General features: G+C 54.7%; 1 pseudogene; it reads right to left on the bottom strand.

The window, feature by feature from the left end:
• Positions 1–125: 125 nt before the first annotated feature.
• Positions 126–225, bottom strand: LOC121939032 (annotated as a pseudogene; the record flags this gene model as incomplete).

The raw sequence follows: 225 nt of genomic DNA, 5'->3' as shown, positions 1-225 counted from the left end.
TGTCGTGGTGCCGTCGTCTCCATTGGGCACGAGAATGGCTGCTTGCGCACGGGAACAGCTGCCTGCGCGTCACGCCCGCCCGTGGTGAATCGCTCCAGTCTAGGCTTGCTGTTCCCAAATGCACAAGGCTCAACCAAATGGCAAAGCCTGTCAAAAATAGGTTCAACTCAGTGGTGTTCCTCTCCACGGAAGTCTTTAGTAAAAGGCGAAAGACTTGTGCGCTAT

This window comes from Plectropomus leopardus, unplaced genomic scaffold (genome assembly GCF_008729295.1).
Source record: "Plectropomus leopardus isolate mb unplaced genomic scaffold, YSFRI_Pleo_2.0 unplaced_scaffold40095, whole genome shotgun sequence".
Lineage (NCBI taxonomy): Eukaryota > Metazoa > Chordata > Actinopteri > Perciformes > Serranidae > Plectropomus > Plectropomus leopardus.
This window is presented reverse-complemented; position numbering and strand designations above follow the sequence as displayed.